Source organism: Suricata suricatta, chromosome 3 (genome assembly GCF_006229205.1).
Source record: "Suricata suricatta isolate VVHF042 chromosome 3, meerkat_22Aug2017_6uvM2_HiC, whole genome shotgun sequence".
Classification (NCBI taxonomy): Eukaryota; Metazoa; Chordata; class Mammalia; order Carnivora; family Herpestidae; genus Suricata; species Suricata suricatta.
The window spans coordinates 82,447,111-82,471,152 of NC_043702.1; the positions used below are offsets into that span (position 1 = coordinate 82,447,111).

Genomic DNA, 24,042 nt, shown 5'->3' on the forward strand with positions numbered 1-24,042 from the left:
CCGGCGGGGTCCGCGCGGGCTCGGGGGTGGGCGGCTCCTCTCCGGCGGGCTCTGGCCCCACGCCGGGGACTGGCGGAGTCCAAGAGAGCAGGGAGACTTTTCTGGGCAGTTTCTACGTGGTCAGGAGGAGCCCGTTATCCAAGCTGAGTCAGGAAGGAGGAAGGAGATGGGGGTCCGAGGGGGACACACAGACCAGAGGAGGGAGATTCAAAGGGTGGCTGTTAATAAAGTCCGTCTTGGAGAAGGGCAGATAGGGATGAAGGGAAGGGGGGGGAGAGAGAGAGAGAGAGAGAGAGAGAGAGAGAGAGAGAGAGAGAGAGATCGACCCCCTAGGTATTACCCCCAAACAAAATCGTGGGAATAAAAGAGAAAAGTGATTGGCAAGAGCGCAGAAGGCGCTTGGGGGAGGGGAGAGAGCTGGGGACCCGAGAGGGTGCCGGGGGGAGCTGACAGAGGATACTGAGTTTGAAAAGAAAAACCAACCCCCCCCAAAACAAACAAGCGAACTAGCGCCAGCTCAGACTGGGAAAGGAAACTTCTCGCTCCCCTCGATCTCAGCTTTATCACCCGGCGCGGGGCCGCGTGGACGCTCCGGAGCCGGACGTGGGGACGCGGCGCCGGCCCGGCCTCTGGCCTCCCGCAGACCCAGCCCGCACGTCGCGGGGACCGCCCGGCCCACTTGGAGCAACTTTCCTCTAGAGAGGACAATTGTGCGCGCCCCCGACCGGCCCCGGAGCTGCGCGGCGCAGGGAGGGGGCGGCCGGGGGCGCAGTGTGGGTGCTGCAGGGAGAGAAAACACAAAGCCGAGAGAATTTTGATTAGAGACAAACGATGCTTCTCTCTCTGTGTCTCTGCCTCTCTAGGTTTTGTGTGTGTGTGTGTGTGTGTGTGTGTGTGTGTGTGTGTGTGTATCTTTTGCTTGTTGTGGTGGAGGTGTCGAGCCATATGGGGGAGTGATAGAGGAATTTTAGTCAGAAACTGTTCGTTACGTTATCCTGCCTTTTCCCTTTGTGCTGCCTTTGATCTATTTGCTTGGCTTAGTATTACAAAAAAAAAAAAAAAACAAGTACAATAATATATTCTGAGCTGCTTCCCCAAGATCCAGTTCAGGCTGCCTCTTTTTAAGTCAGTATCTTCTCTCTGTCTCTGTCTCTGTCTCTGTCTCTCTCTCTCTCTCTCTCTCTCTCTCTCTCTCTCTGTCTCTCTTTCTCTCTCTTCCCCTCTCTCTGTCTCTCTTAATTTAATTTTTTTCTTCATTCTGGTATCTGGCATTATTTAAGGTGGTCCTTACACAGGAGACCTCCCCTTCCCCATCTCTGGGTAATTTAGTAGACACTAAAATTATACCTAATGTCCCCCTCTCCTCTCTTGTGTTTCCTCTGTTCCTTTTATTAAATGTTGGTTATTGATTTTCTAAAATCAATGTCTGTTGTGGGGCTTTTTTCCCCCTCTTACAAGTATCTAAAGCACGGTGCTGATCAACTGGATAACAAAAGCTTTGTGTCAAGGAGGTTTTTTTTTTTCTTATGTTAAACAGTCATTTTTTTTTCCTGAGAGAAAAGAGAATGAGATATAAAGCAAGGTTCCCAGAAGTGTTCTTTTGCAGAGGAGACTATTTAGAATGTTTGTTTCTGCTTTCCTGCCTCCTCCCACCCCCTTCGGGATTTTGCCACCGATGACCAGCCTGGCCCAGGCAGTGAGGTCAGGCCAGAGCCCAGGTCTGGGGAAACAGAGCTCCAAGCTTCCTGGGAACTCTGAGGGGTGGGGGTTGGCAGAGAGGAAGGCCTGTGGGAGGCTTCGCAGGTGAAACCGAGGGCCAGGGAGGTGCTCAGCCATAGACACTGCCACCATTTCCCTCCGCCCAGCCACTAACTTGGGCGAAGCCTCAACACTCCGAAATGGAAAGTTGAATTGCAAATTTTGAGGCATTTATCTCAGACCTTGCAGATTTACCAGCAAGCCTGTCCATTGCTTAGAGCTTCTCTAACTTTTACTACCTGTCTCTTTTTCCAATAATCTGTGAAAAACATGCTGTGAATTGGTTACTTGTCAGTGTTTTTTCTTGGGGTTTAATCTGACTGAGCAATGCCCTGGTTTAGAGAAGCAGGTAGAAGAGTTTTCTTCTCCCTTTTTCATTTTCTTTCTCATCAAGCACATATCCAATGCCTTTCCCTTTGGGAATTGCCAGGATTTATCTGAACTGAGTGGATTTTTTCTTTTTTCCTGGATTCATGGAAAAGATGTCACTTTTGAGCTTGTGTCTTTGCTGATAACACTAAATATGATGATGCTTATCAAAATCATATAGAAATTCCTGGAAAGGAATAATGGCAATACTAATCACAGAAGTAAGAAGCTGCAAGAAAAAAAAAAAGATGGTCATCCAGGAAACTAGAATGGCACTCTATATAATTTTAATGAAGTCAACAATGTATATATACACGGAGGCGACAAGAAGAAAAAACATGTAAAGCAAGTGTGTGTGTGTGTGTGTGTGTGTGTGTGTGCGCACGTCTGTTTAAAAGGCTGGCCAAGAACGTGAGTTAGAAGACGATCTTGTACACAATTATTAAAAAGCAAAGGAGAAGGAGGCAGTTTGAGGGTAATAAATGTGCAAAGAGAGAAACAGGAATCTAAAATCCAGCCTTCAAGATTCTCAGGCCAGCAAGATGCTTGGCAAAGACAGTGCCAGGGCCAAGTTAATCCATAGCTGACAGTCTCCTTTCCCCCACATGGAAAGGATGAAATCTCTTCCCAGAAAATAAGATGTGCAGGAGGAAAGGCGGAGAGGGGTGAGGGGGAAGGAGGCAAAAAGCAAGTTGCCGGCAGACAAGAATGTGTGTCGGTTTCAAGAAAGTTCAGTCAGATGATCTTCAGTCGCCTGACTCACTTTGTAACACTTTCACTGAAGCTGGAGAGGAGGGGGGAAACCCAGCCCCCCTTTTCCATCCCCTGATTATACCCCGCTATCTCCACACAGCCTTGGAGTCAGAAATGAGCACTTGGAGCGGGAGATGCCCGGCTGTTGCCTGTCTCTGGAGCGGCCCGGTTGTAACTTGCAAAGTTTGTTGCTTTAGCCCCAGATTCGGGGCTTGGGGCTCCAGGGGATGACCCGGCTTCCCTCTTGCCTCCTGCGGAGGCTGGGAAGATGGGCCAGCCTCCCCAACCCACTGCCTTCTAGCATCAGCTTCTGAGAAATCGCACATACACATGCAGGTTGTAACCAAAATCAAATCTGGAAACTGCTTGTTTCAGAAAAGGGAATGGAGCTGTCTTTTAAATGGAAACTGAATTAGGAGTGGAGGGGAAAAGGAAATGGAAGGAAGAAGGAAAGAAAGAAAAGTTGAATTTGATTTGTCTTCAAACTTTCAGCTAAAGGCTTGGGAATTTCGTGGGGAGAGTGGGGGAGATTTTTACAAATGCTCTCTGATTTCCAGTGGCAAAGACAAGGGATAAAGCTGGATGTTTTCAGGGCTTTGGACCCTAGGGGAGAAGCAATCAGATGAGCAGAAATGATTATCCTTTTTTAAGATAAGCCCTCTCTCCTTACCACTTCCTTCAAGGGAGTGGAGGTGCTGGTGGTGATGCTTAGAGGGAGCCGAGGACCTGAGGACCGAGAGGTTGCTTCCGTTTCAGAGATGCTTAAATAAAAAGGAAAAGAAATGCATTGAGCCCCTTCTTAAGGATGTGGCTCCTGCCTCTCCCCTCCGAGAGGTGTGAAAGGTGAAGCTGGGATGGGGCTGGCCCAGTGAGAGCCCCTTAGTACACACTGAGGCAGGGAAGTTTCCCTCGGATTACAGTCGCTGCAAACTTGGTTATATCTTTGCAAGTGGGGAAATCTTTGGCAAGTAGCTTGCTTCACAGAGCCGATGAGTTTGTAGGGAGACCGTTGTGCTGATTCTCAAAGCACTCCGAGGCACTTGGTGTGGCAGGTACCAGTTCTGAGGGCGCTCCAGAGATAGCCATCTCCATCCTTTTCTCTCTGTGGAGATCTCGGTGCAAGTTTCGTCACGCTGCACACACGGAAGACTGGGGGCTATGGGTCTAGACTGATTATTTGTTTTATTTCGGTTTGGGAAAACTAAGTCCATTGGGGCAGAAACATGCCTTCCTTCGAAGCAGAGCCACTGGCCTGCTGGCACCCTCAGCGTGACGCTCCACCAGGGGTAAGGGCGGGCTAAGGATTTTAAACTTTGCGTTGTTCCTCTGTTGCCAAATAAAAATAAATTCATGTCTTTAAGCATTTATTTCCGAATATAATTTGAATAAAGCCATGATTAAAGTCCCCCTGCCAAACTGCTCTGTCACATGTGTGCGATGCTTCCTTCCTTGCTGGCTTAATTTGCTCCAAGTAAAGAAAATTCCAGGAGGTTCTCGAAGCCCCTAATGCTGTGTTAAGGATATTTCCTGGGGAAAATGTATGTCTACCCTGAAGGTAGGAAAGGACGGTGTGGCTAGCTCTCTGGCAGTGTGGCGCTTATTCTGAGATGTGGGAGATTCTTTTCTCTGCAACAGTTTTTGTCATCTGCATTCTTCCAAGGCTTTTAAGGTGCATTTTCTTCTGTGTGAAAGGGAACTCTTTGTCCTTCTCCTCTCCAGCACCGTGGCTTCCCAAGGTAGACACTATTTTGTGCCTGTCACAGAGAGAGGGAGTGCAGGTTTGCAATGCTCACAGACAATTGATTGTCTGCCCTAATGTGTTTCATTTACATGTTTATAACGTCAATGGTGCTGGGGTGCCCACTGTACCATTCATTCCCGCATTCCCACAAGGGGGCAATTGTCTGAATGGCCAAGTCAGACACCTTTTTGATTGCTCTTTGGTTGTCTTTTTAGAGCAAAGAGATAAAGGAGGAAAATCTGTGATGCAGAAACACTAGTTGAAAATATACAGAATTAAATGTCACCACAAAAGCAGATGTTCACATAAGCCCAAATATGCTTTTTAGCCAAGATGTGAAGGTTGGGAAAAAAAATAATTCAGAGCAGAGAGGATGATTTAAAACCAATAAATATAGTTCTCTTCTCCCCTCCCAATTTCTTTTCTTTCTGTAGCAATCAGAAGATGAAATGTGATTTTCCTTTTCATTTTTAAGCCTTGAAACATCTAGGTACCTCCCTATTATTTGTATGTTTGCTGTGATTTGTGAATTTTGTGTATATTTACATAGCTCTGTTTATACCAACAGCATCAGCTTACCACTTGGAAAATCTATTGAATGACTCTTTGGGTTGTGGGGAGAGTAAACTTTTAAAAAGTAAGATCCAAGTATTTCATCAAGCATTTTTTTAAAAAGGAAAGCAGTAATAACCAGAAGACTCTGTGGAAGTCTTTGCCTTAATAGCTATGTGCCAAATACTTCTATCTTGGGTGACAGTCCTGTCGGAGTAAAAACTCTCAGGAAAAGTGTAACTAGTAGTTACAAGGTAAATAAAGAATTTCGTTTTAAGGTGTTCTGTATTGTTTTTATACTGTGTGTGTGTGCACGCGCGCGTGCGTGCACATGTGTGTATGTGTTGTCTTGTGTTTCCTCTGAGAAAAGTGAGAGGAAAAGCCATCCATGTGTGTGTGTGTGTGTGTGTGTGTGTGTGTTTAGCTTTTCTCTTCATTCAGTTCTCCCCTACATATTATGCATATATGTATCACACATGAATACATCTGCCTAAAAAAGAAAGATTTCACAGTTCAGATGGTGCCTTGCTGGTTCATTAAGGTAATACAGTTATTAGAAGTTGGTCTAATTTCGCGTGTGGCCCATGAGGAGAGAAAATACCAACTCTTGTGTCATCTGGTAGGAGGTAAATAGGGTGGGGAAACTTTTATAATTTTGTAGTAAATTAGGGAGGAAAAAAAAATCGCTAGTCTGTGAAAAGATTTTTGCCTCTCCGGGAAGACACGCACAGTAGCTGCACCGTTAGCTGAACCCCTGACACGGCGGTCTTTTGAATGCCTTAGGTATGATTTCACTTTCGCTCACATCAATGCTGACCTGAATGCCTTTCATATCTGATCCGCTGTGTCTCTCCCAGTAAACATCCCCTGAGGGGAGAACAAAGAAAGGAGCTCTTCTTCTTCTTAATCACAATTCAGCCCTTTCACCGCCGGCAGGCTCCATTTGCATTCTGCCACAGAAAGCCAAGATGAAAAGAAAGAGAGAGAGAGAGAGAGAGGGAGAGAGAGAGAGAGAGAGAGAGAGAGGAGAGAAGAGGAGAGAGGCAGAGGGTAGTAGCTGAGTGAAATAACTTAGGTGTTTGTGGCTGTTTGTTGGGCTTTCCCTGGTTACCAGCCTTATATAGTTGGTGCTTGACCAGGCCTTGTCCCTCCTGACAGGCATATAGTGTTACAAGATGGCATGTCTGTACTATTCATGGCCACCCGCTCAACACTTGAGGTAAAAAGTGTCAGAGAGGGATCAAATTCTCCCTCAGAAGCCTGGTAGACTCGGGGTCAGGTGTGTGGACTTCCCACTCTTGAGTGCCGCCTGCTATTTGGCTTTACTTATTGTTTACCATCAGACCAGGGAGGTGAGGGCACTGGCGGTGGGGGGCTGGGGGGCTGCAGCTGGAGCCTGCTCTGAAGGAGAGAAGGGATAAAGTCTCCCAAGGCCCTGCTCTGGTTTCAGGGATGGGTGTCTGGCCCAGAGAGAAAGGGAGAAGTGCTTGCACCCAGCCTGAACACACTGATAAATCTTCAGGAAAACTGGAAAAGACTTTCCCGTTTTTTCCCCTGACTTTTTATGATAATTCATATTTTCAAATGAAAGGGGAAAAAAGCCAAGAAAGAAACTCTTAAATGAGCCAAAAAGGAAAAAAAAAATTCTCTGAAAAGAATTTTAGGGGGAAAAGTTGTTCTATTTTAAAAAGCTTTGAGGGCTGTAAAGTGCCACGTTTTTCACACCTTCTTCATACTTTTTTTTCAGATTTTTTTAGTATGTTTAACATTTGTGAGATGACAGCCTTTTTGTATCTCAAACTGGATGCTTCAAGATTTGTAGGGAGGGGTTGGTGGTATTCACGTTCTCCTGAGAGAGAAAGTTTATGCCTCAAGGGCTCCTTCTTACTGGGAACTGTTTAAACCCTCGCAGGCGGACCTGTCAGGTTTTACTGTGTTATTTGCCTCCATTTTCAACATGCAAAAGTAACATGCAGTTAATGGTATCGGAATGAGACCACAGCAAGAGCAGAAAGCTCTCGTGACAACTTTTCAGCTACATTATCTTGCTCCTAAACTGTCTTCTCTTTTTTTTTCTTTCTGAAACCAGTTTTAGATACCAAGTTTTTTCAACAAATAGATTAAGTGCATAATGCGTGTGCGCGCACAGACACACACGCACGCTCACACACACACACACACACACACACACAAGTTTAGAAGTGCAGTCGCTTCCACAGCAGAGTGAATAATTGGAAATGGGCTTTTCTGATAGCCAGGGTGCGGATTTCACTTATAAGAGCAAAACTAGTGGAGATATTAGAAGTTGTACATGAGCATGTGACACAGATTCCTGATTTTTTTTCCTTTTTCCCAGAAGATTTACAGAATTTACAAAAAGAGATTATCCCTACACCTTCCACCCCTCCTATCCACCCCCATGACCCAAGCAATGAAGGATTTAGGCAGATTTACTTCAGTAAACACCTTTGGACACTTGGGGGGAAAGTGGGAGTCTGTTTGCAAAAGGAGGCTTTTGTTAAGTGAGGTACCGGGATAATGCTTTACCAGGCAGCTGTGATATTAACCTACCCAGCAATGCGGGAACACTCCTTAACTCTTTGAGTGCCTGGCCCCTTGCACTCAGCAGATAAAATCCTAACTCTCCAAAAACACTCAGGATTCTGGTTCTAGCAGTTTATTATTCAGACAAGTCTTGTAGACATGAAAACTGTTCAAGCTTTTAAAACAATGTGGTTTAATTAGATGAGGTGGACTTACATTGCTCATAAGCCCTCCAAATGGTGGTTTATAATTGGCAAGAAAAAAAAAGGAATCAAGGCAGCACATTAAAAATTCCAGGAAATATCTTTAGAAAAGCTATTTTCATTTCCAGCTTTTAAAATATTAGACTATGGTAGCTAGAGGGGATGAAGCAGCTGGGGCCTCTCTCCTTACTATAAAAGACACCAGAAGTTTGTGATGAAGAAAGGGGCTTCAGCTCAAAAAGCTGCAAGAGGCCAGTTGGGACAGTGACATTATCACAGCCCTCGCATCTTTTCTAGGGGGGAAGTGTTTCCTATCTTTCGGAGCCTGGAAGGTCATGTGAACCTCAGAGTCAGAGCCTGAGGCCGACTGTTACCAGCTTGAGACTTGCCAAAGCCAGCAGAGAGGCATTTATAAGAGGAAGGAGTTAATGGTTATTTTTTGCTGGGCACAAGAATAACTTTACAGGTGTTGCATTTGGGCTTAAATAAGATTGCCTTATTTAGTTTCGAAAAAGAGTGTAGGTGTCAACGTTCAAGCAGCCACAAATGTGTGAGAAAGTAAAGGGTATGAGACATGACAGGATTAAAGGTGTTTGCTATGTTGTTACACCGTGTGTCAGGCTGCAAGCTCCCTTTGTCACAGCCTCCTGGTGATTTGACAGCGCGGATCTACTTCCCTTCTAGGTGAGACAGCATTTTTTTAACTGGAGTTATAAATATGGTACACCCTTCGAGTTGCACCCTGCCTCCCAGATCCATGAATCCTATTTGAAAGCATCTTGCCCTGACACACAATGAACAAATGCTGTATACAGGGGGCTGTGTGCTCGGGGCCGGGCACAGCCAGCATCACAGTAGCTGGCATTGACTGTTGTTTGACAAGAAGGTCCTTTGCCAAATCATCCAATAATTAAGTTTTATGTTATTTGTATGAACGACCAAGCATGCAGTATTCCTTTTCAAATCAAAGGAAGGCTTAAAATTACTTTTTGAACACTTTCAGACCATGGTCAGGTCACAGTTTGGGGGCTGAATTAAAATGATCTCATTCATGATCTAATTGAGGTTGGCAAAACCTTAACAGTAGCAGGAGTACATAAATATAAATCAAAGACCAAAATTTAGCAAATCATATCATTTGCTAGAAATCTGCTCATGAATTATTCCCCAATTGCCAACCCAGAAGTTAAACTTTGTCTCCCTTCAGCAACAGTAACTGCACATATTTTTTTCAGGCTCCTGACAGGAAAGTTAGAGGAGCTGAAAAGAGAAGGAAGATGGTCAGTGTCTCATCTGATAGTGTGTGTTTGTGACCCATGAACGTTTGATAGCTAATAAAGCCAAGTGCATTACAGTGGACGCTGCAGTCCTGGTTAGAAATTAATATGGGCTCTTCCGAAAACCAGACTTTGGAAGAGCAAGCTTCGGGGACACGTAGGGATGTAAGAGGAGCAAACATTTCGAGAAGGATTCGATTGAACTTTGCTTTCATTTTTTCAGTGGAAGAATGTAATCGTCATAATGATTTATGATTTTTTTTTTACAAACTTAGTTCTATTAGTAAGCTGAGTTGAGGGGCTGAGATTTGAAGTAACAGTTAGAATGAAAAGACGATACTGATGTGCTAGTGCACATATTTAAGTACCTTTTCTTTAAAAAAAGAAAAAGAACACTACAATAAAAGTAAGATCCCAGATCACTTTTCCTGTAAGCCATGGGATTCAATGTCATGTTCTCTTGTGTATAATCTGTTTGCAGTTATTCTTCATTTTTCTGGGCTGCCGTGTGTGATTTCAGCCTAAACCCACACACACTCTGCTTCAAGCTGGAGGAGACCTAATTCTGAACTTGAATGTTCTGAAATTAAAAATTTAAATCCCACTTAAGTGAAGATATTCTTTCAAGCAAATAACAAATGCAGAACTGGTCAGTTTAGCTAACGTTATTTATCACAAGAGCAACTATACGAAGGTGTATTTTTAAGTCACAACAATAAGGTGGGAACATTTTTAAATAATCTCAGGTGATAGAAGTCAGTGAGTGCACTCTTTTGGGAACAGGTCGTTGTCATTAATGATTTCTCATGACAAAAAGTCAAAACATACTCCACATTTAAAAAAATGTAATGGATTCCTCTCTAATACTTAGGTTGTTAATATGACAATATGGTGATTTTTGTTCTTTGTATAATTTCATATTTCTTTTCATATTCAACTCCAGGAAAGAAAGGTACTCCTGACAAGGTGATAGACATTCCCTCCTATAAATAAGCAACCAATAATAGATCAACAGAGGAAAATATCATGCTATTTAAGATCTGAGATTTTTTCCTCTATCTTACACAGAGGAGTAAATGTCAAGGAATTCAGTGCCCAAGTGACCTGTAATGTAATGTACAGACTTCACTGTTTCTTAGTTTAAACTGTATCCATATTGTCTTATATATCTGAGTAACTGTAATCAAAGAAGCTTTGCAATTTGCCTATTCTTGGAAGTACCTCAGTTTCTATTTTAGACACAAAGCACATCAATGGAAGTGTTTCACATCATGAGATTTCTCAGTTTTAGGAGGTGAGGTTTATATATAAAGAACTCAGTAAAGCTGTGTTTTCATAATAAATAGACCCATTAAAAGGGGAAAATCTCTAAACAAAATGGTTGTCCTCTAAAGATTTCCCATCACCTTTGCTCTGCTGGTGGGAATTTGAAAGCTAAATACAAGCCACATGTACACATTCCAGGTGCACACAGACACAAATACACCCTTAAACCCCAACTCCGAGACTTTTCCTCTCTGACTACAATCACACAGTTTGTGAATGAAATATATTCACATGAAAATAGTAGAGGTGAAGAATTAACATAGACTCCTGTTTGCTAAGATTTATTTTAAGAAAGAAAAAGTGTTCCCTATGCCACATGATTCTTACAAAACTTACTTGCACCTATTGATCTAAACTTTAAGTGTATTATTTAGGATAAATTATAAGCCTCATGCTTTTAAACTGTTACCTCCCCCCGCCCATTTTCCTTCAATATTACCAACCTTAACATGGATTATGCTAACTTGAGTGCAAATTATTATGGTATTTAAAACGGCATTCAGGAGTCCTGAATAAAGATGGGGTTTTAAAGCAGTGTTTATAATATCTAAGAGGGAAAGAAAAAAGGGAGGGAATTAAACTATAGTGAACACTTAGAAATGTGTGGAGTTTTATACTTGTGCAGATAAAGTGTGAGGTAGCCTTACCCTGTGAAACCAAGACCACAAATGATATGTGTCAGTAGGTTCTTTGATAGGGCTTCTGGCCACAGTGTTTTTGTGCTGTCAAACTGCTATGTTGAACAAACACCTCCTCTGGGACAAAGTGATAAATGCAGAGACAGGCTGGCTTCAACCAGTCTCAGAAACCTCCTCAACCACACCCCCCACTCCCGGGCCCACCTCCCCCTCCCACAACCCAGCCACCTCCTCACTGGCTTTGCCCCGCTACCTGAAACTGACATTTCTAGAGAGCTGCCCAGCGTTTTTCAAGGTGTCAGTGGTGAGTAATTATCAATACTTCCCAAATCTTGTGAATCAGGACTCTCAAACTACAGGCGAAGTCTTTTCCTGGCAGGCTTTATCTAGTCTTTTTTAAGTGGAACTAGACTGAGCTTCTAAACTTTTGCCAACTTGAACTTTTTCCACCTTTGCTTAATCATTTGAAAACCACTTGCTTTCCCCTCATCTTTCCCCTAGTCGCTGGAGTTTTATTTTCTAATGTTCAAGCAATTACGTTGTGCAACACAAAACGAAATTTTCCCTTAAAAAAATCCAAACACTGTTCCCTCCCACTTTTCAGGTTGCAGCATTCTTTTAGGGCAAATGTATAGCCAACTGATTTTTTTCCTTCTCTCTCTTGGAGCCATTATTCTCTGACTAAAACCTGTTTACTGGTGCCTTTGTGTGTGCTTTTTTTTTCTTCCCCTGACATTAAATGAATTTCCATCTTCTACTTCTGCAATCTCTAAGAAATAGATAAACCATTATATTTTTTCCCGGCTCGTATTTTAAAGCGGTGATCCTGACAGCAGGACGATTATTGCACTTTATGTTTTAGTGGATGTTTGCTGTTGCTAGTTACAGCAACACTTATCATAAGACAGCAAGAAAAGAGTAGTCCCTGGTAATTAAAGTAATGAAATATTCATTTACTCTACCTTTTCTGTAGTCTCACAAATTAGGCTGCTACATTTAATGCCTGCACTGCCTCTGTTTTTATTATAATGGCAGCTTTCGCATCTGCAATTAGGACTAATTCTGACAGTTACAATTTCTGAGGGATGGTAAACAGTGAACGAGATGTGCAGCAGAGGTATTACACGTGAAAAGCCCTTGTCTCTTTAACCTTGTTGTTTTTTTTCTCTCAGAGGTTACCTTTTCCCGATGGTGCAAAATCGACTTGACATAACTGTTCATCAGTTTCAGGGTTTTCCCTGGAGGTATTTGCATCAAATCAGCCCAGTCAAGCTTCAAGTTGAAATTGGCAGGCCAGAAACTGACAGGGTAGGGACTGGAAAAGAGACAGCTAAAGAACAGGCAGTAAACTGACAGTAGCAGAGTGAAAGACGGAGTGGGGCGGGGGGAGGCTTGAGAGGGAGAGCTTTTCAACTTTACTGTAAGGGAAATCTCAACTCATGTGCGCATCTCAGTAGCGGTGTTTCCTGGAGGAACTTGAAAGGTCGAGAGATTCAGAACACCTTCAGCTAATTCTTACCACTGGGGCTCAGCAGCCCTGCTCTGGGGGGGGGCTCGCTCTGATCGCATCTGATTGGATGCCTAAAGAGGAGTGGGCACACTTAATTAAACAGGAGCAAAGTTCTGAGGCACCTCCTCAGCACTTATTAAAGCTTGAAAGCCAAATCTCATGATCAGTGTTATAGGAGGAAAATAAGGCGGTTTGGTGTGTTTTTTCCCCCTAATTGTTAACTTGTAGGAAAGTTAACAATCCTTCTCTATACCAGGTTTGTTTTCTCGGGTTTCTACTTGGAAGCAGATTATATGTTCACAGAGACCAGAGCTCAGGAGACTGTCAATTCAAAAGTTAGTGCATTTTTTGTCAACAAAAACAGCCATGTAGTAAAAAGTATATTTAAAGAGATGCTCCTTTGAATAACATGGGGTTGTAAGTTCCCTTTGTCAAATAACTCCCTCCTCTCCTGGTAACATAACATAAATAGAGCATTCATCCAATTGTTTAAAGGCCAGAAAAATGTGGGAAAATCTTAAAATAGCAATGACATTAAACTTTTTATTTCAGTATCGGGGATTGTCACTTTAAGAAAAGATCTATGATTGCAAAACTTTTATAATTGCTCTAACAAAGGATACAAATACGAAAAGTGCTCTCTTTGCCTGAGTATGGTTTCTTTCCCCCCTCCATGTCTATTTTTTGAAACCAGTATTTTTTGTCACTTTCTCATCTCTTCTAACTTTGCAGGAGGGTGGGTGTTGGTGTCTTTACTAGATGATTTAAAATCCTCGCCACTTTCCAACGAGACCTGGGGGTCGAATAAGCCCTTGCTTTCAAGCCGTCTTCAGGCTCTGTGTATGACAGGCATGGGCTGATCTGCTGATGCCCATTCGACAGGCACTGTTGAACTAAAGTGGTGTGACGGCACAGTTTTGTTAAGCTGTGAACAAAGGGCTGAAGATGCCTTCCTGGCATCGTCCGTGTGCATATTGGCCTTGTCACAGTTTTGCTTGATTTAATGCTCTGTTTATTCCTCGATATTAAAACTTAAATTCCAAACAATATGTTTTCAAATACGACATACCAACTTTATTTTAAAAGCTTTAACTTTGAAGATCCTAGGGTTCATTTCCTCCTCCAGTTTACTGTAGCCAATGTTAAAACACAGCTTTGGAAATAAATAGATTGCCAGTGGCCTTTTAACTGTTATCCATTTTAAAAGGGGATTCCAGTCTTAAAAAAGTCTTATTAGGGTAAAAGATTTATTTTTCTTTGATCATTGGTTGAAAGTCATTATTTATTTCAACAGTGGATTCTCGCATCAATTCCTAAGGAAAAGTTACCTTGTGTGTACATGGACTGGGCAGACTTTTAAAAAGATACATTATTAAAAAAGATAGTCAGTTCTCCAAGAAGCCATTTACAAATACCTGTGAGGGTAGGCACATTGCGACCAGCAAGGAAAAAAGAATCAAGGGAATTTATGTTTGAATGAGTCCTATTTAACAGACAGCAGGAAAATTAGGGTTGAGATTGAGAAAGAAAATAATTGTTATAAAAATCTCCGTTCCACAGACAACAGCTATAGCTCTTCCAAAGAAAAGTTAAGTTTAGTACTAAATTTAGACTCCAGTGTCCCGTTGAATATGTCTTGGGCTTTATCTCTGCCTGGGGTTTTTTTGTTTCCTCTCTGCCTCTTTTTCCTCCCTCCAGGTTTGCTTCAAGTGTTTGCTAAGAGATTAGTTAGCAAGTTTATATTGAGGAGGTAGCCATGGGAAGCAGCTCTCTGCTCCAAGGAACGCGCAGTGGGTCAGAGTGTGAAAACCCGGGGAGCTAAGACTGACTAAGGCCCAGGATCAGGTGCTTTATTTTCTCCCAAAGACAGACTGCTCACAGAAAGGTTTGTGGGATGACATCTCATCCCAGCAGGAGCCAGATGCTACCACTTTTAGAAAGTTCCAAATAAGCAGTATTGCTGGAACAACTTTATGAAAAAAAATTGTTTTAATCTATTGCCAGATCACTCCCTTTTCATTATGTAAAGAGGCTATAATTTGAGATATTCAAGGTTATTTTTACCTCCATTCATAAAACAACAGCTTTCCCGAGAGCTGTTCTGAGTAAGGTGAGGAAGGGTGGTAAAGGAGAGAAACATATTGAGCATTATGAAAGTATTGCTGCTAATAACCGGCAAGACTGCACTAAAAATCAGAAATTAAATCTCTAGAGTAAAACACATACCCACTTCTACCTGCCTGAAGCCCACTTTCTCAGCAATGACAGTTTTACTAACTGAAATGAATTGCCTTTTTTCTTTCAGTAGTGGTTTTACTCAGTGCTCATTTCTACCAGATAATTTTCCCAGCCAGAAAGGGTGATACAGGTAGGGTGACTAGGCAGGAGTAAGCTTTTATTGCTAGTTTTTGCATAATATCATACATGAAAAAGACCCCCTGCTAGGAGCCTAGCTCGCAAAGCATGCTCTCCTCTTAGTTTCACGAGAGATTTTTGTGTTCCATCCCATTGTTGTGAACAAGACTTAGACATACAGATCTCCAATCTGGCAAAAGAATAGACCTTTTACTATATTAATGGGGGCAGATTCTTACTTAATATATGAAGTAAACTTTGGCATTGATTTGGAGTTTTCTATTAATACTTTGTTAGCAACTATTTACAAAGGAGACAGACAAATACAAGTTGATCCAAATAGTCCTCCTGCCCCAATGCCTCGCTCGACCTCATCTGCGTTGCTGTGCCAACCCATAGCATTCTATCTGTAAAATGCTCTAAATACAGCCATCATCTTTGCTGTGTTTTAGAACAAACGTATGGCTAGAACCAACATCACTTCTCACCTCTTAATGAACTGTCCTGGTTTAGGATCTTCCAAGGAAGAGAGTGTAAAAAGAAGCAAAGTAGAAGATGAAGAGATCTCGTAAATCATTTCCTTTGAACGTTCACAATTGCTTACGTGGCCTTTTCCCCTTGTTTCCAGGCCAGCAGAAATGGCCTAGCCCAGGGCTCATCCAAGTGAGCACATTTCAGAACAATTCATTGGATAATTTGAGGGAGACACCAGCCCTGTGATGCCAACAAGGTGCATTAACTGAGAACTTTCATGGGACTGGGAGTGGATGTGATGTTCGCAGAGGGCATTCCTGAAGGGATTTCAAATTCATGTGAGAATAGTAAGCCTAGACCTTCTAGCCTTCGGTCAGCATCAGATTTTGAATAAACAGATATTGGTGGCTGTCTTCCCCCCCCCCATACCCTCCCTAGCTGAGTGAAGAACGAGCTGTGTTTCACATAAATAAGATCTTCGAATGTATCTGCAGTGAGGTAGGGCTTTAGTGATCAGTATCTGCAAGCCAGGAGCATGAATGCGATCTCATTTTATCACAGTGTAGAGATGAGATAGTCTATAGCTACAGCACACCAGTGCATTGTGCCCGGGTGTCGGGAACAATCGTTCCATTGCCAAATGGCAACTCTTTATTTTTCATCATTGTTTCCTTACCTCACTTGGTACGCTTCTTGTGATACAGATCTTAGTGAGTTGCGCAAGCTTCAGACTTGCCAGCCCCCAGCTCCCAGGCCTAGTGCGGAGTAATTCATAAACTTACCATATTAGACTATCAGATTGAAACCAAGGGTTTCTACTAGTGGTGGAATTGGAAAGCCCATTGTTTTGATTATCATTTCATCAGCCCCAACTGATACTAGTATGCTCAAGGAAAACATACTTCAGTTACAGTTGATTTTTAGATTCCAAAATGGTGCTGCAAAGCCTGTGCACATCTAATTATATTTTATGCTAGGCTGTGCAATACCAAAATATACGCTGCAGCAATCAGTGAGTGAACAGTATCAATCAATTTGTAAACAGATGAAGTCACTCATTCCCAAACTGGTTTTCCAAAAACAATTACTAAATTACAATAGAAAAAAATTGTACAGTTACTGTATTTGTGTGCTGTGTTACAATCAACATACCAGGGAAACAAAACAATTTAATGCAGAAAAATCATCATTCATCTACATTATAATTGCTTCTTTTTCACATCTACAGGGCGGTTAATTAAAATTGTGATTAAATGCGGTCGCGCTGCCTAAGATGTCTTGCCCAAAACAGGTGGTACAGAATTTAAAAGTAAAAAAAATGTAATTAGCATTGGAAATTGAGAAATTGCCTGTAAGAATCAGTGTTAATTTCAGTCAGTGATGAGGTAATTTATAAATGAATGCAGTGGAGGCTGTGCAAATGCACAATTGCCTTCCTTGCCATTCTTAGCATTCTCAGCATGCAGGTGAAAATGTTTTCAAAATATTGAGGTAATTTGAAAATCAATCCATGCATTCTGTATCTTTTCTCTCCCGTTTGCACCAAATGCTGAACAAATGCTGCCCTAGATGGCACAATCCATCAGTTTTTTACTTCCTGAAAGCAGCACTGCACGTATTTTAGACCCAGATTAGGAAATGTAACAATACAAATCCAGATTCTTGCAGGAGTGAACACGGTGCACCTGAAGTTCTGACCAATGTAGATTTGGTTTGCTGTGCGATGCTCCCATTGATAAAACAGGACCTGGAAGGAAATTTTTTATGGAACAGGTAGCACAGATAGAAAGAACCATTAGCCAATCTAATAAACACCTGAGGGTTTAGTTTTAGAATTTAAGGAAGAACCAGAGAGTTGAAATAGGCCAATATTTTCCTTAGAATCTTAAACCATGTCTTTAGTAATCTACCTAAAATCCCCCAAAACTGGTGAATAAAGTTATTACTAATTTTTTTTCCTGAATAAGAAATAAGAAATGAATTTACTGTTGATTAATAGCGTCTCTTTGTTTAACACACAAAGTTGTAACTTTGTAACAAAGCATCATACTGCCAACTTAATATATTCTGAGCATGCTGATGGCACATTCTATTAGGACATGAGTAGATTCATAGTTTAGATACTATGTAAAAGTTTTTATTCACACTATGTTTTTATTATTAAAATAAGAACCACTAAGCTTTTAAGATCTCCTTTTAATGAACAAAGTTTAACTTTAATATGCTTATGCTTACTGCCTAAACAACATGAATTTAAATTATGTTAATAATTAATTGAGGAGAACCTGGGGTTTGAATAGCTGACTGCCAGTGGAGTTAAAGAGACTTTGGGGGACTTCTTAAGCATCCCCTTCCTGTATTTGTCATTCTGTAAAATGATCTTTCTGTATAAGGCCCATTCTAAGAATATGGTTAGTTAACTGTTACAGATCAATCTAATAATCAGCTTCTCTTATGTAAAATATTCTGCATGGTTCTTTGCTGTTTGAGGCAGAAATCAGTGATTTCACTCTGAAGACATTCTTTGGGTAGCCCTGACATTTTGGGGAAAGAGACAAAGAAATAAGGAGCAGTCTGTTTCCCTGACAGTGTGCTACTGTCCTCCGATCCCAGGCCTCCCCACCCATGACCCTTCCTCATCACTTTTTGGACACAAGAGAACAGTGCAATGTAGAGGTGATAACCCAGCCAGTTGTTCTGATTGGCATGGCGTCATTTTTTCTGTATTTAAATCTGTTTCCCATTTAATATTACAAGTAGAAATAAAATGAGACCTATAAATGGAGGAAACCAAAAAGGTCACCCGTTAACTTCATGATCCCTCTGTGATCGCCAGGTCCTACCCCCCACTAGCTGTGACTAGGAGGATTTCGTCTTCCAGAAGTCAGTTCACCTTTGGTGAGGGAGAGTGCGTACCTCCTCAAAGACTGGCTTCCCACGATTCCCTTCAGGACCTGTGAACATAAAGATCCTCAGCCACATGGGGCTCGGCTCAGATTTCAGGAGAGTGGTGGAACGGGGGAGGGACTCTGACGTGCTCCAGGCTGCCCTGGTTCTGGGTTTACAAGGGGTCATGAAGGTTAGAGAATCACAGATGTCATAGAGCTCCAGGCCCTACCCTTTGGAAAATTTGCAGTAGAAATCTTCTGAACTTGTTACATTTGGTTCCAAGTTCACAGAGCAACATGCAGTTCTTGGGAGATTCCACCTACGTTAGTTTTATGGAACGATGACAATGACAATGACGATGTCTGTTATACAGACTCCCTGTCCCAAATACCTTCTCCATAACCCTACAGCATCATCAGGATCCTCAGAAAAGGTCTGAACTATGTGGCTATTCCAGCACTAGATTGGCCAGCAATTTGTTATTTTAGGTCCTTTTTCTTTCTAAGTTTGCCCTGTGAGCCCATGTGATTCATTCCATTATGTCTAGTAGCAGCCCCTCCCTCTTCAGAGCTGATGTCAGGTTCGTGGAAGAAAAATGCACATTTTCTTTTTCCACTCACGGCTTCTTTTACCTTCATTCTTCAGGGCAATCTGGGCTTTGCACATAAGAAAAAAAATTTGTTGCAAAATTAATTAAAAAGTCTGCCCACCAGGTGCTTTTCAGGCTCCTGGTATCCCAGCAGCAAATCACAGTGTTTATTCATTCTGCATTAATTGAGCATCTATAATGTGCAGGTGCTGTACTTGAAGCTGCAGATCCAAAAATGAATCCAAGTCCCTGAGAAGCTTGATGTCTTGATGTCTAGCAGGAAGGGGGAGGGAGGTGCTCAAGAAATGAGAAAAACGTGGTGAGTGTTATGGAGAACTTTGTACCCAGTGAGGACGGAGTGTACAAGATGGCATAAGTAGGTCTCGGAGCAGGTGGGGAGGGCAGACTTCCGGAGGAAGGCAACTTTCGAGGGCAGTGTGGGTCACAGGACTCTCATTTCACCAGCAGAGTTAGGGAAGGGCGTCCTGGGCGGTTATAGGCATTAGAGGGGGGAAAGTAGACCACTTCAGGTGCTGTTGGCCAACTAAGGTGTCTGAACTTAGGTCGTATGCAAAAGGATGAGCTTACATCGAGTCGGCAGAAGCGGCCTTGGAGCAGAGGCCTCTCCTAGGCTGTATTTCTGGCTCTGATCCAGTAAATAGGTGATGGTGAGCTTGGGAACCATTTTTTAAAGAAGAATGACATAATCCTATTTGTATTTCAGTGAAATGTCGCTGGCAACTGCAAAGAAGCTAATATTATCTAACATTTATTGAGTACTTATAATGTGCTGGGACCTGTGGCTAGGAATTTTGCCTGTGCCATCTGATGTTGTCCTGACAACAATTCTATCAAATAGATACTATTATTTTAATACACCTTTTACAGAAGAGAAAATTAAGACTTAGAAAAGGCATGAGCCCAGAGCAAGGAAGAGAATTTATTGGTTAAGTGTTACCAGAATCATGGAATTTCCAGTTACAAGTAATTGTGGAAGGATATTTGGAAAAGGAAACCCAGCATTTGAAAGAGTTAATGTGAGGCGGTGTGATTCCCTTTCTGCTGGGTTGGTGGTGAGGCTGAGTGGGGTCGAAGGATTTTTCATCCTCAGAATTCTTCCTTTCATTCATCATTACGCCAGTTTGAGAAAGAAAATGGAACATGATTCTTGATCTTCAAGAAGCTGACACCATAAGGTGTTATATCTTTGGGAGTTTGGAAAGAGATGGCTAACAGACAGCCCTTCAAGACCGTGGAATTTATTGAACCCTGGAACACTGGCCTTGCTGATTTAATTCATGACATTAAGGCCTTCTTCGGCCTTATGAAAAAGCAAATGAAAATAATCCCTCTGCAATGACTATTTATCCACTTTCCCGAATTAACTCTCCTATTGCCCCAGACTCACCAATCCTCAAACTTCCAAATTCCTTACATCGCCTTATCTCTGCCATCCCATGGCAAGCCCTAAAGCTGCGAACGTTTTGTAGCAACTATGTGACAAATTGTTGTGCTTTTATTCATGCTGGACATCTTTGCCAGGCTTGCTTGTTGTGTTTTCTGTTTGGCTGTGTCGTGGGACCAAAGGTGCCTGCCTTTGTACAGCATGTCCAATCTGGTTAACACACGGCAAAACCACTCCCGCACAATGGCAGCGGTGGGTCAGGCCACAGGGCTCCACACACAACCCAATTTTTCAGACCATCTTCCTTGCATATGGGGAGCACATTGGACAGCAGACAAGATGTTTTGTGATTTTGGGAATCTCTTAGAGACAAATTGTAAAGTGCAAGTGCAGTGTAGCTGGACTGCTGGGTGCCCAGTGAAGTGAGGCAAATCAGATACAGCACGGGCTGCAAGAATGAAACAAGAATTCCTATCTCTGTGCAGAACATGCAAGGTACTTTGCTCACACAGAGAGTTCACACATAGACAAAAGCGTGTTTGCTTGTTGGTTATTTGCGGGGGAATCTATGGGCATAGTCTGTGTATATTCACACATAAGCCTTCTTTATGCATTGTGTACTGGTGAGGGTGTCCACACGTGAACATGGAAATGCGCTTGTGTAGGAAGACAATTTGCTGTTACAGATTTAAGACATGGGAAAGACCTTCTAGTTCACTGAGGCGTTTCTCTCCTAATGCAGTAGAAGCAGAGTCTCTGTGTTTTCTACGGTTGTTTCAATAAAGGACTCTGTGTGTGTTTAAGGAAAACTCAGAGGCAGTGAGTGGCAATGCTACAATGACGAATGCAGAGGACTGTTCTTTCTAGAAAATGGCTGCAAACTTTCTAACCTAAGTCGCTTTGGGTTGTCATTTCTCAGTTGTCACAAGGCATCCCGGGGATGATTTGCCCTTAAATAACTAATTATCAATCAACAAAGGAGAAAAGACAGCAATAAAAAAAATTGATAACCCTTCATGAACTAGTATAACTAAAATGAAGAATTTACTTCCTTGACTCGGTTAAAGGACTAAACATAGCTAAACTGTATAATTTAAATTTGGGGGAACTGCAAATAGTAAATATAAATGCACACACACACACTTGTTTGTGTGTGTACATATACTAACGTTGCTTGGAGGAGCAGTTTTTCCTTTTTCTTTGCCTCTCTCTCTCTCTCACTCTCTCTTTTTTAGTAAAGGACCCAAGAGATTGCCTTTCACTTTGAAAACAATCTCTAATATCAGGAAAATGCGCTGTTTGTTTATGCGTACATAATGCAAGTTTGTCCGCCTGGGAACTGCAGCAAATGGGAGAAGTATGCATGGATTTCACAGGTAACAGGATTACGTGGGCACATAATTGATCCATTTGGAGAAAAAAAATGACAGTGCTCTAAAGATGCCTAGGCTTTGGAGATGGAGTTTATGAAACAGGCATTTGTAAATTCAAAGGAATCAATATGTCAATTTTATTACATCTCAGAACCAGCTGGGCATTAAAGGAACAGTAACCTTCAAAAAAAAAAAGTGCAGCTGCGTATTCCCACATTGTCTATCTTTCTTAAAGGGCTTAGAATTTAAGGAAATGAACTTAGAAATTTCTACCTTTTCAGAAATTCATTTACATTGTCAAAGAAGAACAATAATTTAGCATTTTTTCTGTTTTCAGTGAAACCATTTGGTGAACACTTCTGACTTCCTATTCCAGGTAAAGACTCTGAGTAGATACAGGAAATAAACCAAATGGTTTATCACATAGGGTTGCCTGTGATTCAAGGATTCATTCACATTCATATCTGCATTGTGCTTTTCAACAGTCTAGGTTTTCTCTCTTCACTGATCTAAGGACAGAATTTAAGAGCTAAGCTTTGGATGTCTCACAGAATTTGGTCTGAGCAAGTATGAAATATTCCTGTTTTATGAGAATTTTTGACAATTCAAAAAAGATGAAGCTATTTTAAATTAAGTTCCCAGATAATAGGATTTGGACAACAGCCATTAGAGACGTGCATGGGATGAGAATTCAATATATTTTTTTGAAGATCCCAAATGGCTTACACAACCAAGGATGACATTTACAAGCTACTAACTGGTCCGCTCAGAGGCAAAGCAATACTGTCTTTCCACACCCTACTGTGTGTGCTACTGGCGCCTCTGAGCCAGGCTCTGCTCTCACACCTCCACACCCCAGACCCTGCCCCGAGAACATCCCTGCGTCCATTCAGTTACGACGGGAGCCTAGTTCTCCTTCCCCTCTGGGGACCAAGGGATCCAATACCATGAAAGGACACAGTGTTCAGACACAAACAAATCTGTGTCCAAATTCTGATTCTGCCACTTACTCTCCACGTGGCTCTGGGTGTGTTTCTTAACCTCTCTAAGCTTTAGTTCATAATGCTTAAAATGGGGGCCAATACTTATTTTAAGTTTCTATTTATTTATTTATTTTGAGAGAGGCAGAGAGAACACAGGAAGGGCAAAGAGAGAAAGAGAGAAAGCCCGAGCCTGATGCCAGGTTCGAACTCACGAACTGTGAGGTCATGACCTGAGCTGAAATCAAGAGTCAGGGGCTTAACTGACTGAGCCACGCAAGCACCCCCCAATACTTATTTTAGTATAAAACACTAAAATTTTTGTTCAATACTCATTGGGAGTATTGAACAAAATTCTTAGGGCAGTATCTGGAGTCCAGAAGATACTCAATAAACGCTGATTGTGACTATTTCAGAGCTTGGCTAATCAGGCTCCCAGGAGCTCTGTGACACAGGCAGTTCAGTTTCTGGGCCGTGCTGAAACATTCTTGAAAAGAGGAAGCCCTAACCTTAAGCTGGGGTATTTATTCCTTTTCAGTTCTTTAGGGAGTGTGAAAAAACAAACAAGGAAAAGAAATAGTCACAGTGATTGGCATGGTCTTATGCCTCTTCATTTCCAGGAAGTAACAATAGTACTTTTTCGTAGAGAAGCAATGACCTCTCAAAAATATTCCTCTGAGAATATGTTGAGCTGACCTTCATCACAGCATTTACAATTCTGTTTTCTATTTGTCTCTTCACAAATGTGCAAACACCTTGAGGGCAGTCTTGATCATCTCTCTGTCGCCAATGAGTAGCTCAGTGAATAGGACGCAAGGATTATTTGGTTAGAGTAAGGCTGTACTTAATATGAAGATGAATCCATTCTACTCAAGTATTTTTTGAAAATGAATATGGCAGGTACATTAAAGACTTAGTGTATATTATAATATCTAGAAAAAGCTTTTGATAACTTATGGTGCACTCCCTACCATCCTATTAAGAATTTCCTAAACTCCACTTAGTGACAGCTATGCCACTTTGAATCTTCGGTACTTTTTTTCCCTCTTTTTTAAGTTTGTATTTAAATCAACTGGCTCTCTACCATCCTCAGCGATACCTGTAAGACCTGTGAGTCAGGGATGCAGACAGAGAGGATGTGTGGGTACTCAAGAGAGTCTAGGCTCTAGGTACCTAGGCTCAAATCTGATGTCTACTTCACGCAAGCCATGCGACCAGGACCAAGTTATTTAACGTGTGTGTCCATTTCTCATAATGCCTATGCATCGGGGTTGCTTTGGAAACGTACTAGTGATAGGAAGTAGCA

The 24,042-nt window shown here is 42.0% G+C and overlaps 1 protein-coding gene across 4 annotated transcripts in view; it reads left to right on the forward strand.

Moving 5' to 3' along the window:
• The window catches only part of ZEB2 (zinc finger E-box binding homeobox 2), a 130,201-nt gene that overhangs the window by 3,310 nt on the left and 102,849 nt on the right, over positions 1-24,042 (forward strand). The gene's annotated exons all lie outside the window — the stretch shown is intronic.